The sequence below is a fragment of the Alexandromys fortis genome, unplaced genomic scaffold, assembly GCF_014885135.2.
Source record: "Alexandromys fortis isolate MF-2015 unplaced genomic scaffold, M_Fortis_MF-2015_v1.1 scaffold_29, whole genome shotgun sequence".
In the NCBI taxonomy this organism is placed as follows: Eukaryota; Metazoa; Chordata; class Mammalia; order Rodentia; family Cricetidae; genus Alexandromys; species Alexandromys fortis.
In genome coordinates this window covers 14,238,381-14,254,577 of record NW_026067891.1, presented here as the reverse complement: position 1 = coordinate 14,254,577, position 16,197 = coordinate 14,238,381, and positions in this window count along the sequence as shown.

Sequence of the window (16,197 nt, the reverse complement as noted above, 5' to 3'; positions counted from 1 at the left end):
TGTCTCCCCCTCCCCCACTGATCTCCAAGTCTCCCCCACTGATCTCCCATGTCTCCTCCACTGATCTCCCATGTCTCCCCCACTGATCTCCTATGTCTCTCCCTCACTGATTTCCCATGTTCCCCTTCTCTTGCCTGTCTTGGAGAAAAATAATCACTCTCTCAGAAGTTGAAGAGACAATTTTTCTCACTTTCCTCAGTACAAACAAGAGCATGTGGCCAGGCTTGAGTTGGGAACCAGTGGCACTAGAAGCAGAGACAGTGATGAAGCCATCTGGGAGTGGAAGCATGTCTGTCAGTGTGTAGTGAAGGAACACTGCATTTCTGTGGCATAGACTTGATGGCATTCCAGCAACTACAATCTTCTCCTCTCTTGCTTTCCACACTCGCTCCCAGACACCCTGTTCTATGGTTTGCAAATATCCTTTCCATGTGTTAATTTTCTGCTACAGTTATTTAGAATTTTTTGTTTGTTTGTTTTGCAACTAAGAGCTCAAGCTGAGTCTGCTTCAAGGAAAACACATAAATTTCAACTGGTAAGAAACAGACCAGGGTTTGAATGCTGTTGACCCTGGAGAGAGAGTTTTCTCTATTACTTTACTGTTCTTAGTTGGGCTGGGCACCAGGGAAAATCTGTCATCATATTTTACTTATGAGGCACAAAAGTGACTTTATCTCTGAGACTGGAACCATGTTTGAAGCTCCAAGGAGCCCCTGTCAGAAGAATACCCCCAGAGGTAAGTCAAATAAGAAAAATACCCTAGCAGTGGGGTCAGAATCTGTCCCTGGCACGTGGCCTGCCTTTTTTGAACCTATTCTCCATGCAGGGATGCCTCACCTAGCCTTGATGATAAAGGGAAGAGCTTGGTCCTGCCTCAACTTGATGTACTTTGATGATTCCCAGGAGAGGCCTGCCTCTTTCTGAACAGAGGAGGCAGATGAGGAGATGGTTGGAGGATAGATGGGAGGTCCTGAGAGAGAATGGGAAGAGAGAAGGGAGAGGAAGCCATGGCTGATATGCAAAATAAGTGAAAAAAATCATAAAATTAGAAAGAAAGAAAGAAAGAAAGAAAGAAAGAAAGAAAGAAAGGAAGGAAGGAAGGAAGGAAGGAAGGAAGGAAGGAAGGAAGAAAGAAAGAAAGAAAGAAAGAAAGAAAGAAAGAAAGAAAGAAAGAAAGAAAGAAAGAAAAGAAAGAAAGAAAACTATCCACACCACACAAGTGGAGCTGGGACCTGTTGGATGGTGTTGCTGGAAGTGTCTTCTCAGGGAAATGATAAAATCTGTCTTCACCACCAGGTCCTGGAAACCTGGGAGAGGGAGTGAATGATTGACGTGGAGTATGGGAGCCCTCACTTTGGGGACAGTGAGAGGTGATGACTGCCATGCAGTAACAGGAACAGTTTAGGTTTATGTCACCAAGTGCAAAGTCTGAGTAATAGCAATTTTAGTAATAACATACAATATTTAACAAGCATCACAATCTCTTTTAAATGTTCTCATGCTGTGGCCTTTCATGTCTCACCAAACTGTTGCATGTGAGTTTCTGTGACCTCCGTTTCAGTGATGAAAAAACGAGATGGCGAAAGGCTAAGGTAATTGCCCAGACATAGCAAATAAATGGGAGAGTTGGCATTTGACTCCCTCTGGCTATTCCAACTTCAAAATCCAAGACCATAAATTCTATGCTGATCAAGAATTAAAATGTATGTTATAGCATTCTGCAGTTGTAAATCCATTAATATATGTTGTCAAGCAATTTGCTCATTGTTAGTGTAGAAGATAAACTCATGTCTGTCTTACAGACCCAATGCCTGGCACTATATTTAACACATAAACACATAGAGAGAGTACACAGATCATCTTAGTGAGATGAGTGGATGGATGGATGGATGGATGGATGGATGGATGGATGGATGGGTGGGTGGATTGGTGGGTGGATTGGTGGGTGGATGGATGATGAATGGATGGATGGGTAGGTGGATGAATGGAAGGATGGATGAGTGGGTGGATGGGTGGATGGATGGATTGGTAGGTGGATGGGTGGATGGATGGATGGATTAATGGATGGATTGATGGGTGGATGGATGGATGGATGGATGGATGGATGGATGGATGGATGAGTGGGTGGGTGGATTGGTGGGTGGATGGATGATGGATGGATGGACGGGTGGACGGATGGATGGATGGATGGATGGATGGATGGGTGAGTGGGTGGGTGGATTGGTGGGTGGATGGATGATGGATGGATGGATAGATGGGTGGATGGATGGATGGATAGGTAGGTGGGTGAATGGATGGATAGGTAGGTGGGTGGATGGATGGATGGATAGGTAGGTGGATGGATGGATGGATAGGTAGGTGGATGGATGATGGATAGACATTTAAAATGAAGACTAGATAACAGTAAGGGGCAGGAATAAAATAATCTCTTAGAACCATGAAAGAATAAAGCATGAATAATTTTTAAGTGAGCTTCTTTTGCCCAAGATTTCAAATGCCTTCAGCTATGTTTCCAAAGGAACTTTGCAAATTATATGTATAAATATTCAGTTCCATTTTTTCTTGCTTTATCTTTTGGTGCATATGCAATGAAGAGCCATGTACACATGAGCACATCTGACTTCTCTATGTGCTGTTATGGATGTAAATAGACCTCCTTGTTTCAACATAATCTCATAAATGTGCCAAAATCTTGGTGTGCACAATTTTGCAAGGATATAACTTAAGTGTGTATGTAATTAGACCTATCAATGAGTGTTTACAGAATAGTAAGCATATATATTTGTGCATATAGTTAATATGGGCTCTTATTTAGAGTTTGTTATGTGGTTGGCTCTATCCCAAGCATATTACACACATCACCCCATTTAATTCTCCCAGCAGTTGCACCACGGCTATGCCTGGGACGAATGTCCACAGATTTCTATTAAAAAAGCACAGACTCAGACTAACTGTCAATTTTCTGCTGCTTAACCCACACTATATGAATAGCACCAGGAAGGCACACTCTCCTGGACTAGAAGCAGGAACAATGAATTAAAAGATAGATTATAAAGCCCTTTCAAAATACCAACCATTTAAGAGACAGCAGACACCCAGCTTGCATTTTCTTGGAGTGTAAACACATTCCCACCACCTCACTTGCTTAAATAAGGCTCACTCTGGTGTTTTTTTTTTTTTTTTTTTTTTTTTTTTTTTTTTTTTTTTTTTTTTTTTTTTTTTTGCCTATTTCTTTTTCAAAAACAAGATTGTTCCCTGAGCAACTGTTTCTAAGCACATTCTCATCCAGGGAGAGGAAAGGATAAAGTAGAGCCTCTTGTTACTATACAGGGGACACAAAATAGGGTCAGGAGAAAAAAATAGGAAAGAGCAAAGGTTAATGATACTGTAAGATGCTCTTTACCAAATGGAACTGACCAAATGCCCTCCTCGAACAGCAGTGTTTAGTCCTGAGTCACCATCCACCATGACCGCCCCGCTTTCTCATTCTACCCTCCCTCCCTCTTTCTCTTCTTTTTCTCACCCTTTCCTTCCCTTCTTTCTCCCTCTCTCCAAATAACAGAGGCCATCTCTAAGGCCATCTGGTAGAGCTAATGCGGGAATCACAATTATCCCCTTTAGAGATAAGACATGCTGTTAATGACAGCACTGACTTAACTTTATTTTGACTACTTACAGTAGCAAAAATAGTCTCAGGAAGGGAAGTGATAGGAGGACGGAGAACTAGAAAACAACTATTGTTGCCTTACACCCCAATCCATTTCATTCTAATCTATGCCTTTAAAACAGTAATTGGGGGTTTGGGAGAAAATTCAGGGAAGTGCCTCCTGCTACACGAGGACCTGAGTGCAGCCCCCTGTGCACACACCAAACCACCAGGCATGCCCATCAGTATCTGTAGACCTAGTTCTGGGAGGAGGCTTGGTAGAAACAGACAGAACTCTGGAGCTCACTGCCCAGTCAGTCTAGATAACCAGCGGTTCTGGGTGCATGGGAGATCTTGTCTCAAAAATAAGAGAGGGAGAGAGAGAGAGAGAGAGAGAGAGAGAGAGAGAGAGAGAGAGAGAGAGAGAGAGAGAGAGAGAGGAAGAAGAAAATAATATGGAGAAAGGAAACAGGAAGACATGCTGGTGCTAGCCTATGGCCTCCATAATACATGCATGTTAACCTATAGCCTCCATAAATACATTATATTAACCTGTGGCCTCCATGTGTACTTGCCTGTGCACTGACATAAAATGTGCATAAACACAACCATGCAGAACCACACAAAGTTTTTTGAAACAACAAATAATTCCATTCCATCCTACTCATCTTTCCAGTACATTCCATGTCAATCCACTTCATCTGAAGGTATTCCATTTCAAGTCCAGCTCACCCTATTGGAACCCAGTCTGATACATTTGCCTTCCATCCCATGACAGATCAGCTTTTTCCACTCCCAGCCTTTCTGCCTTGGCTCTTTGGATCTCACTACTCATCTTCCAACTCACTTAGCTGCTATCCGGTCACTTTGTGTTGTTCTAGTAACTCCTACTAGAAATATTTCATCAGCATCTGTGATATGAGCATGTGTTTGTTGGAAGGGATGTAGAAAGAGAGACAAAGCCCCCTACTTTGCCATCTTCTTGGTGATGCACAAGTGACCCTTACAAAGCATGAGATCCATGGCATCCTGTTTGTCTCCTGAGGACCAGGTAAGCTGAGACTCTGGACGAGGAGGACGCCTGCATTCGATGTGTCAGTTCTCTATATAGACCATGACCAGAAACCATCATTTCCTTGGTACCAAGCAGAGCAGACACAAAACTGTGAGCTTTGATTCCAGATTAAGTGGCCAATTTTCAGTTCTTCTCTTTGGCAGTTGTTTCAGATGCTGTGCCACCCACCAGCCTTAAAATGGTTGGTGACTCAAGACAATGACCACTCAGAGTTGATGACTCTCACGCCTTGAACAGGATCTCTGTCCCCCACATCATCCTCATGGCCAGAATCAGATGGCAGACCAACTCTTTGTGGTGCATTCCATCACTGCAGTAGAAGCAGTAAGTACATGGAAAACTGAGTGTTGGTTCTTCAGGCTTTCATGCAGGAGAAATTTATTTTTGTTCATATTTGATTATGCTAAGATACATGTCTCATTCAAAATGCAGAGAAATAAAATATTTATTGAAAAGCATGAAGACCAGAAAAATCTGTGGGCTGGCTAAAAGAACCTAGATGAATACAGTGGGATGCACTGAAAATTCCTGAAATCCCTTAAATCTGATTTCTTCAAGGCCTCGCTTTTGTTGTTGTTGTTTTGTTTTTGTTTTTTACAAATAAGATAGCCATATCCTGTTTCTTTGGTTTGTGTTAAATGTTAAGTGAGGACTGGTGAGATTGCTCAGTTGTTACAGGCATTTGCTATATGCCTGGTGACCTGAGTTTGGCCCACAGAACCAATGTAAAAGATCAGAAGGAGAGAACTGAGTCCAGAAGGTTGTCTGTCGCCTGGTCGATAACATTTACCATGGTTTGCACATGCATGCGTGCACATATGCACAGTCATACATGTGCACGCACACACAAATATGTTGTGCACATACACACAATAATAATAGTATACACATCAAATAGACAAGTATAGAAATAGCCCAGCACACCCTAGTTACTTAATGAATATTAATTTCCTCCCCAAGCCTCAGATTCATCTCCCTGCCAACATCTTTGCAAAATCATCAGAGACTCAAGCTAAGTGGCTGTTATCTGGGAACAGAAAGGCACATTGAGCCACACCCCCACTCCCAGCCCACCCTCAGATCTGTTTCCTCTAACTGTGACAGGAGCTCCAACCACGTGCTCATGGATGATCCATCTGCTTCACAAATGTAATTATATCACAACACTGATTTCTGATGTGCAGAGACCCAAACCCAGAGATGCTTCGTTCCCAAACACGCAGAAAAAAGTACCATACTCCCCAGAGCAGAAGTGTAGTCACAACGAGCGCTCATCAAGTACAATATTTCTCCATGCTCCAGAGAAGACTGGCAGATGTCCTGGAACATCAGGTTTGGTCCCTTCCAGGGAGCCACATTTTTCTGCTTGCCGGAGCTTCTAATGGAGTGAAATTGGTATATCAAGAGACACATTTACCACATCTAAAGAACCCATGCAAAGCTAGCTCTGGAGACTCCAACCCCTACTAATTCCTAGAACAACATCAGATGCCTTGACTCTGTACACCACAGAGACAGCGGAGACCTAGGGAGGTATCCACTGTGTATGCACCTGTTCTGACTTACACCTTGAGAAAATGCTCTGGTTTTCCATCCCTTTGTGAATTGCACCATTAAAACCCAAGAGAAACAAGTGTTCCAAGGTTCACCCTGTCTCTCCCTGATGGATATCTGTGCTCATTTCCTTTTGACACTGTGACAAATCACCACCCATCAAGTTAGTGGTGTCAAGCAAACCCTTCGGCAGGTCATAGCTCCAAACTGGATCTCAGCAGGCTAAAGACAAGGACCAGACAGGACACTGGGCCTGGTGGGCAGGCCGGCAATTGAGAGCTTAAGTTCAGTTTGTGCTATAAAGTGAGTTAAAAAAAAAAAAACAGTCTGGGACAGTTGGCGAGACCCTGTCATAAAATACAGTGCAAAAGAGGGCTGAGGGAATAGCTCAGGGCTAGAGTGCTTGCCAGCATGTATTAATGAAATCAAAAAATGAAGAAAATAGAATAAATAAAGAGAACTGTGTTTCTTTCTAGAGACTGGGTCAACCTGTTTTCTTACCTTTTTTAGCCACTAGAGGATGCCATATTCTTTGACTCGAGGTCCCCTCCTTCATCTTGTCAGTTGGTACTTGAACATCCTTCCATCTGTTTCTATGTTGAAAAGATCCTTGAGATTTTATTGGCCTGCCCTGATAATCCAGGTTAATCTTCTTATTTAAATTTAACTGGTCTGCAGTCTTAAATTTATTTGCAATTTTAATTCTTCATTGTCATGTAACATAACCTGCTCATAGTTGCTAGGAGTCAGGGCAAGGATGCCTTGGGGGACTATTCTGCCTACCACAACTTCTCCTGACACAATTAATCCTTCAAACTGGTTTTCCATCTTCACCAAAACCACAGAAAAAGTAAAGAGTCCCAAGGTAGGCCTTGGGATTTGAAATTTTGAGTTGAGTAGCCCCAGTAATTGAAACGGGTTGGAATCCAATATTCTCAAGGACAAGGCACACTGAAAGAACACTCCAGTTCCAGATTTCTCCTAAAATCTGGTTCTCAAGCATTTACTGTATTGTGGGGGCTACTCTAAATTTCTCTTAGTGGAGTCTGTATCGGCTTCATTAGTCCACAGGTGGGCCCTGTTGCTGGCACTCTATCAGCCCTGATAGAGTGAGACACTGCCGGGAAATAGGGACTAAATGCAGAGGAAGCCACCAAGACTATAGATTCACGTGTACAGACAGCCTCTCTCAACTCACACAGAGAAGAGCAGATTTATTGGCAGGGACGGAAGGTGAGTCTGGACTAAAGAACTCAGCCAGAATTCATTTCTAGGAAGTGGTAGATTGCTTCTGTGCAGCTTTGGGTATTTTCAAGGTCCATTGTTGAAGCTAGCCCCCTTTCAATCATGAGGATGTGCATGAGATCATGGTCCTCCTCCATTTTCTTCCCTAATATTTTCCTTTTACTGTTTAGTCAGTGGAGCCACACTGATCCTGGGAGACAAAGTCTACAAGACTGATTACTGGTTCTGGGCACTTATTCATTCAAAACCCAGTTAAACTTTACTATGTTCCATAAGCCTCCAGGATACAGTGATTTAGAAAAGGCTAGATTCTCTGTACCCTAAGGTCCAACACATTCCTTGTCAAAGGAACTTGTCCTACAGCTACCTTCTAAGTGCCAACCTCTTCTTATCAGATCGGAGTCAGGTGAGAAAGGACTCAAGTGACACGTGCTGGATGCAGAATCTGTTTTTCTGAATGAGAGAGCTACTTCTGGCGAGTTTCTGAGCCTCAAGATGCATTTGGCTCAAGTGTTTGTAAAGGTTTAATTAGGCAGCCTTGCAAATTTGGAAATGTGCTTTATATAAAACAGTGGCAGTAGATACTAATCGAGGGAATTTGAGGTGATATGTCTGGGGGATAAGATATATAAAGATACCAGCAAAACAAGTAGGCTACAGTGACAGAATCTTGATGGTCATGTGACCATAGGAAGGCAAGCTTGCTGATGTTGAGCCAAAGGGAGAGAGGGTGTGATCCTCTGAAAATAGAATAGAGTGGGTACCACTCTGGGCCACCTCTTTTGTAGAGCTCCCCTCTTTATGTTGACAATATTATAAAAATAAAATCCACATGAAAGTGGAATAGATAATAATCAGAGGCAAAGCAACCCAGAATGCACTTGCTCTCCCTTAGGGGGAAAATGGGTCAGAGTTTGAGAGACGATTTCAGATCGAGGAAAATATAAAGTGAAGAGGGATTGTCTGGGCATGTGATGAGAAGGGCAGGCCAAGACTGCACTCCCAATGGCATCTCAGATTAGCCTTCTACCGGGGGTCTGCTCCATGGTCATGTGTACAGCTGACTTGTCAACTGTGCCAGGGATCTCTGGACAAAGCTCCTCCAGCACTGCTTTGAGAAACGAATCCTGTCATTCACATCCATACTCTGGTTCTGGGGATGGGGTAGGGCTGACATATGAATTATCTGTCAAGCCTCCGGGTGTGATGAATGCCAAGAATGTACTTGGGTAGCAAAGCTCGAAGTGGTCTGAGGTCACTGAGGCTGCTGGGAGTCCTATTCCTTAGCACTTCCTCACAGCTTCCAAAGAAAGCTGATTCAGCTGAATGGTGAACAGGTTAGGAGAAAAGGGAGGAAGTATCAAAAGAAGAGAACAGGCAAAGAGAGACCTAATTCAGGACTCAGTGAGGCAACACAGCAGTGAGAATGCTTGCCTACCACGCATGATCTTTGGCAATAAAACCATGTTTTATTTTTACAATGGGACCTAGCTCTGTGCTGGAGCATCATGATAGGTGATGTCTGAGCCCAGCGCTGAGAGAGGAGCAGAAGCTTGCTAAATTGACAAAGGGGCCTTAGTGGCTTAGACAATAGGAAAGCAAAAGAAAAGACATATAATGCTGACAGATGCAGCTATTTGAAACTGCTTAAAAGTCAAAAGGGTGGGTAAAGAGTAACACGTGGCCCTCAGATGAAAACCAGGAGATCGGGGCTTTCTTAGAAGTTGATCATGGACCGAGTGGGAAATCAAACACCACAGACAAACTTAGCTTCTAAAAGGATGAAGAAGGTGACTTTCCAGCACGTGCTATGCCTGGCACTATGCTGAGCTCACTCATGAGTATCTCTTTAAAACCTTGCTGCAATCCCCATTTTAGAGAAGACAAAGGCTCAGAGAAGTAAAATAACCCCAGAACCACGGAGCTAACAGATGGCAGAGCTGTAAATTCAGGCACAGACTCTCTGTGTTTGGTTACTACTCGCTGCCACTATACCTGTTAATACAGGAGGACCTCTATCCCTGCTGGTTGGTGGGGTCTAAAAACCCAGTAACTGTGGTCTTGGTGGTTGGAGTAGGTGGGTGCTGTGGAGAACGCATGGAACGTAGTGTTGAAGTGTTCGCGGGAGGATGCGGGCTACGGCATCTGCTCCAGAGCGCCAGGCCTAGCCGTGAGCCCGCAGTGATGTCAACAAACCCCCAGCAAGACCCACACGTAATATCTTTCTGTGGATCCCCCAGCTCTACCCCGGCTGCCCTTTGGCCCCAGAGGGGCAGCCTCAGAACTGTAGCGGAGGCAGTGGGAGTTCCCTTCCCCCAGACATTTGTCTTCCATTCAGAAAATGTACAAGTTGGGTGTGGTAGGCACGTGTGTAATCTCAGAACTTTGGGAGGCTGGGGCAGGCACACCTTTAAATTCAAGGTCAGCATAGGTTACCTGTGGAGAACACTTCTCAAAATAAATAAACAAATAAATAGATAAATAGAAATAGCTTGTGAAGGGACAAGTGGCAAGGACAGATAATTTTTCACACAATGGTCTGCTCTTGAATGTTCACCAGGCAGGGGTCAGTGTACCAAGGAGGCTGGGAGAGCTAGCTGACAGCCCTGCTCCCCCACACCAGTATTCCACCCCTTGCGCACAGCAGTGAATTTCTCTCCTCACATCCTCTTGGACGCCTGCACGTGCTGCTTTTGAGGAGAGGGGATAAAAGGGTATTGCACTTCCGTCAGCCAGTCAGTCGCCCTCACTGGAGTAAGAACTGACGTCAGGAGTCAGAGCTGCGGGAGTTACATAACGCCAGAAGCTGCTTGAGCAGGGAATAAGGACATATTTAAAACCTCGGGGAGCTAAAAATAGGCAAAGAAAATTTTATTTCCTCATAAACTTTTTAAGCTTTAATAAACACACACATACATACATGTGTGGTGTGTGTGTGTGTGTGTGTGTGAGAGAGAGAGAGAGAGAGAGAGAGAGAGAGAGAGATCCTGGATATAGTTGTGTGTGGCTTCAGGCAGATTTCACTATTGAATTGGGATCTCAAGAAAATGAATATGATATCTATGTATGAGATGTGTGTGTCAGAGAGAGAGAGTTAATTATGTGTGTGTGAATGAGAATGTGGAGTGTGGGTGGGTGACTGAGGACATGTGCGTGCATAGGGAGTATGTGTGTGTAAATATAGCTATAGATAACAGACAGACAGAAATATAGAATAAAGGTGGTCTGAGGTTTGCTGTAGTGATCTGGTGCTGGCATGAATGTTAATTTGACTTTGGAGGATATGTGAGCGCTGGATGTACACATTTTGTGGGTGAGAAGGCTTTGCCACAGGTGTGTTACGCTAGGAAAGCATGTGGGTTTTATTTTTTGTGTGTGATGGGGGTGCTTTAGAGGATGCATGGCATATAGTGCCAGTATGTTTGCAGGCATGTACAAAGGCCATGTGAACATAGAGCACTGCATCTTCTTTGTAATTGTGAGCTGGTAGTGTACGTACTTCAGTGAGTGCGAAGAACATGTGCTGAGTATATGAGTGTGTGTGAACAAGGTTTGCAAGCTGTGCAGTGTGTTACAAGTGCCGATGGAACACACACACACACACACACACACACACACACACACACACACACCATGTCTGATATCAAGAAAAATGGTCAGAGAGTTTTTAGTGTCCTGTCCTAATGCTTAGGACATTCTAGAGCCTCTTTTGAGGCTTCAAGCATTTATGGAGAGGTGTCTGAAGGTGTTCTCCAGGGCATCACACCATTACTCTCATCTGTTCCCAGGGCCCCAGCTTCTAATTACTCCCTTGGTCAGACACAAAGCACTTAGGTCAAGTAGCATTTCTCTAATGTTCTGATCTAGCTGCAGAGTTTTATTTTTTTTTTATCTAGTACAGACTGTCAAAAGTACAAATCAAACCAAAGCAGGAACTTACCTGAGAAGAAGCCTTAAAGCTCAGTTTACTTTTTCCCATAGTAATTAAGGAAATACAGTGACCCCCACCAGAGAAGCAGGTAAGCTAACTGATATCTTCACCCCCTCCTCTGCTTCTTCCCCTGATACCTCCATCTCCAGTGGATCACACAGATCTTCCCCTCCAAACTTCCTTCTCCTTACTTTAGCCCTGCCCCAACTCCTGCAAGCTTTCTCTGGGAACCTGCAAGCCACGCCTAGCAGAAAACCAAACAGAGAATAAAGCAGATAGGCGATCTCAGATCTTCATTCTCCTTCCTTTCTTTCCTCTGTACCCAGTCCCCCAGACTCATCCCCAGCTCTGCAGCAGACGAGCTGTTGTGGGGGTCTTCTCACTCTTTGCCCACATTCCACAGAACAAAGCAGGTCATGGGAGAACACACTGCATTCCTCCCTCACGCCCTCCTCAGCACCCCCCGCCTGGCTGATCCCCATTCCTAAGTGTCAGCACCCGAAGTCTAAGGACACATTCTGCTGGACCTCACAGTGACTATACCTATCAGAAAAATTTCCTATCAGCCAATGCACTCTCCTGGGAACCAAGAGGGCAATAGAAACTAAAGTATAAAACACCCAGCAACAGCAACAACAATAAAGACTAGATATTAACACCAAGAATTATAATCTTTCCAAACCCAGATGCCTAAACATCAGGCATAAGAACACAGTTAATGACACCAGGACAATAGGTCACTGCTAGAGCTCAACAACCTAATGATAACAGGCCCTGAGTATTGCAACAGGAGCTGAGGCACAAGATATATAGCCTTTATGAATATGATAGAAGTCCTTAAATAGGAAATAAACAAACCTCTTAAATCTATGAAGACACAAACAGTGGAAGGAAGTGGATTAAACAGTTCAAGACATGAAAATGGAAACAGAATCAACAAAGAAAACCCAAACTGAGAGAAATCTGGATATAAAAACTGTAAGAACTTGTATAGGAACTTCGGAGACAAGCCTTACCAATAAAATGTAAGAAAGTAAGAAAGAATCTCAGGCATCAGAGACATGATAGAATGATTGAAGAGATGGATACCTATACCATGTGGGCCCTGCTTGTTGGGGTTTCTTCACAGCCAGCAAGCCCCAAAGAAACCACACAGAGATCTCCATAAGTTATAAAACTGATTGGCCCATTGGCTCAGTCTTCTTCTTAGCTCTTGTAGTTATATTAACCCATTATTCTTATTTATATTAGCCACATGGCTTGGTACCTTTCTCAGCTGGGTAGATTACATCTTGTTTCTCAGTGATCTGGGCAGGTGTCCGGGAAGAGCTTCCTTCTTCCCAGAATTCTCCAGTTCTCATCACCCCACCTCTACTTCCTGGCTGGTTGACCCACCTATATTTCCTGCCTGGCCAATCAGCATTTATTTAAAACAGGACTGACAGAATACAGACAATTCTCCCGCACCAGATACCTCAGCTTAGAAAAAAGTTACACCTAAAAATCTCCTGACATAAAAAATACAGGAAATCTGGGACAATATGAAAAAGTAAAATCTAAGAATAAATGACAAACAAAATGTTTTCACCAAAATCATAGAAGAAAATTCCCCTAACCTAAAAAATGAGATGCCTATCAAGGCACATAAAGGACACCAAATAGGCTAGGACAGAAAAGAAATTCCCCTTCGTACATAATAATAAAACATTAAATGTACAGAAGAAAGAAAGAATATTAAAAGCTGAAAGGCAAAGGGTCCAAGTAATATATAAACACAGACCTATTATAATAACACCTGACTTCTCAAATGAGACTCTAAAACCAAGAAGGGCCTAGTAAATGTGCTACAGACTCTAATAGATCACAGATACCAGCCCAGACTACTAAACCCAGCAAGACTTTCAATCAAAATAGATGGAGAAAAGATATTCCATAGTAAAACTGAATTTAAGCAATAATATCCAGCCCTACAGCAGGAGGTAGATAGTAAACTCCAACCTAAAGAGGTTAACCATACCTAATAAAGGCATGGAATAAATAATCCCAGACCAGCAAATCAATAATCAATGAGGGAAATACACACAAACACATGCATGTGCATACACACACACACACACACACATCTATCACAGCGACAAAATAATGGGACACAATGAAGGCAGTTTGAAGAGGCAAATTCATAGCACTAAATGCCTACATTTAAAAAAATGGAGAGATCTCATATTAGCAACTCCACCACACTCTCTGGGGGGGAAAAAAGAGAAATCACACCCAGAAGTCGAGAGCAAGAAACAATAAAACTCAGGGCTAAAATCAATAAAAACATAAGCAAAAAACTTTACAAGGAATAAATGAAGCAAAGAGTTGATTTTTTGAGAAAATCAACAATCTTGACAAAACTTTATCCAAATGAGCAAATTGGAAGGGAAGATATAAATTGCCAAAATTATAAATGAGAAGAGGATATAACAACAGACACTGAGGAAATCCCAAGACTCCTAAGGACACACTTTAAAGACTGTGTTCCACCAGATTGGGAGATCTAAAAGAAATGAAGAATTCTCCCAACATATACCACTTACCAAAGTTAAATCATAAGCAATTTAAAGACTATAATGAAACAGAATTAGTAGTTAAAAGACAGCCTCCCCAACAAAAAGTCAGATGTTTTTAGCACAGAATTTCTACCAGATTTTCAAAGAAGAGTTAATCCCAATACTCCTCAAGTTATTCCACAAAATAGAAACAGAAGGAACACTGCCCAATGAGGCTACAGTTAGCCTGATACCCAAACTACATAAAGACCCAACAATGAAAGAGAATTACAGACCAATTTCACTCATGAACATAGATGCAAAAGTACTCAATAAAATGCTTACAAATAAAATCCAATATCAAAGATATCATCCACTGTGATCAAGTAGGATCCATCCAAGACATGCAGGAATGGTTCAGCATACATGAATCCACCACATAAACAATCTGACAAAAACACATAATCATCTCATTAGATGCAAAATGACCTTTGACAACATCCAACACCCCTTGATGATAAAGAATCTTGGCAATATTAGAGATATAAGGAATATTCCTCAACATAATAAAGGCAGTTTACAGCAAGCCTATCACTCATATAAGCTTAAATGGATAGAAATTCAAAACAATTCCACTAAAATTAGGAATAAGACAAGGTTGTCCACTTTCCACATACCTATTTGATATATCACTTAAAGTCTTAGCTACAGCAAGAAGATAACTGAAAGAGATCATGGGGATACAAATTGGAAAAGAAGTCAAAGTATCTTTATTTGCAGATAGTATGATAGTATACATAAGTGGCTCTAAAAATTCCCTATGGAAACTTCTACAGCAACAAACACTCTGAGAAAAGCAGCTGGACACAAAATTAACTCACAAAACCCAGTGACCTTTCTAATTACAAATGGTTAATGAGCTAAGAAAGAAATCAGGGAAACAACACCTTTCACAATAGTCTCAAATAATACAAAATATGTTGGGGTAACTCTAACCAAGCAAATGAAAGACTTGTGTGATAAAAAAAAAAAACTTTAAGTCACTGAAGAAATAACTGGAAGAGGATATCAGAAAATGGAAAGATCTCCCATGCTCATAAATTGGTAGGATTAACATAACAAACTTGGTCATCCTACCAAAAGTAGTCTCCTAATTTAACGCAATCTCCCTCAAAACTTCAGCACAATTCTCCACAGATCTTGCAAAGACAATTTTCAACTTCACGTGGAAACACGCACACACAGAGAGAGAGAGAGAGAGAGAGAGAGAGAGAGAGAGAGAGAGAGAGAGAGAGAGAGAGNCACACACACACAGAGAGAGAGAGAGAGAGAGAGAGAGAGAGAGAGAGAGAGAGAGAGAGAGAGAGAGAGTAGCTGAAACAATCATGAACAATAAAAGAACTTCTGGAGGGCTGTTCATCCCTGATTTCAAGCTGTACCATAGAGCTACAGTAATAAAAACAGCATAGTATTGGCACAAAAAGTCACATTGATCAATTAAATCAAAGTAAAGAACCAGTGATAAATCCAAAAACCTGATTTTTATAAAGAAGTCATACAAACACACCAGAAAAAAAATCAAGCATCTTCAGCAAATGATGCCTATCAAACTGCATATCTGCGTGTGGAAGAATCAAAATAGATCCGTACTGGAGAGGCTACATAAAACTCAACCCCGAATGGGCCAAAGACCTCAGCATAAAATCAGACACACTAAACCTGAGAGAAGAGAATGTGGGGGAAACCTCTGAACTCATTGGCACAGGAGAAGACTTTCTGAACAGAACCATGATAGCAGAGGCACTGAGATCAGCAATTTGTAAATGCAACCTCATAAAACTGAAAGTCACAATGAAGGACACTGTCATTCTGACAAAGTGTCTCCTTATAGGAGGAGAAAAATTTTATATCAACTATACATCCAATAGAGGAGTAGTACCCAAAATATATAAAGTATTCAAGAAACTAGACATCAATAAACCAAATAATCCAATTAGAAATAGGGTACAGATCTAACTAGAGAATTCTTAATAGAAAAATCTCAAATGGCTGAGAAACAGTTAAAGTAATGTTTAACATCCTTAGCCATTAGGGAATTTAAATCAAAAGTACTTTGAGATTTCATTTTAAACTGTCAGAGTGGCTAAGATCAATAACACAAGTGACAGCTCATGCTGGGGAGGAGGTGGAGCAAGGGTACATTCCTCCATTG